Source organism: Pteropus vampyrus, unplaced genomic scaffold (genome assembly GCF_000151845.1).
Source record: "Pteropus vampyrus isolate Shadow unplaced genomic scaffold, Pvam_2.0 Scaffold232, whole genome shotgun sequence".
In the NCBI taxonomy this organism is placed as follows: domain Eukaryota; kingdom Metazoa; phylum Chordata; class Mammalia; order Chiroptera; family Pteropodidae; genus Pteropus; species Pteropus vampyrus.
In genome coordinates, this window is record NW_011889013.1 from 1954542 (window position 1) to 1955099 (window position 558).

The following is a 558-nucleotide window of genomic DNA, read 5'->3' on the forward strand; positions in this document are numbered from 1 at the left end:
TGTAGTTGTCCCACAGTTCTTGGATATCATGTTCCATTTCTTTCTGTGATTTTTCTCATTGCTTTACAGTTTTGAAGTTTCAGATATCTTCAAGTACACGGGGTTTAAAAAAAAAATGTGTCCAGTCTACCAATGAGCCAATCAATGGCATTCTTTATTTCTTTTATAGTGGTTTTGATTTCTAGCATTTCTTTCTTATTCTTAGAATTTCCATCTCTTTGCTTATAACACCCACCTGCTTTTGCTTTTTGTTTGTTTTCTATTAGATCTCTCAGCATATTAATCACAGTTGTTAAAATTCCCTTTCTAATAATTCCAACATCCATGTTCTAGCTGAGTCTGATTCTCACCCTGCCGTCTCTTCGAACTGTTGTTTTTGCCTTTGAATATGCCCTATAAGTTTTTTGGTGAAAGTTGGACATGGTATGATGGGTGAAAGGAACTTGGTCTTTGGGGATACTGTGGTAAGGTATGAGGAGAGGGAAACACTCCATGGTTCCATGAATAGGTCTTGTTTGTTTCTACTGAGGCTGTGCCCTGGGCAGTGAACAGTAGCAA

The 558-nt window shown here is 37.6% G+C and overlaps 1 protein-coding gene across 1 annotated transcript in view; it reads left to right on the forward strand.

Moving 5' to 3' along the window:
* Positions 1-558, forward strand: part of LOC105301254 (gasdermin-C) — a 27594-nt gene that overhangs the window by 9715 nt on the left and 17321 nt on the right. The window lies entirely within an intron of this gene.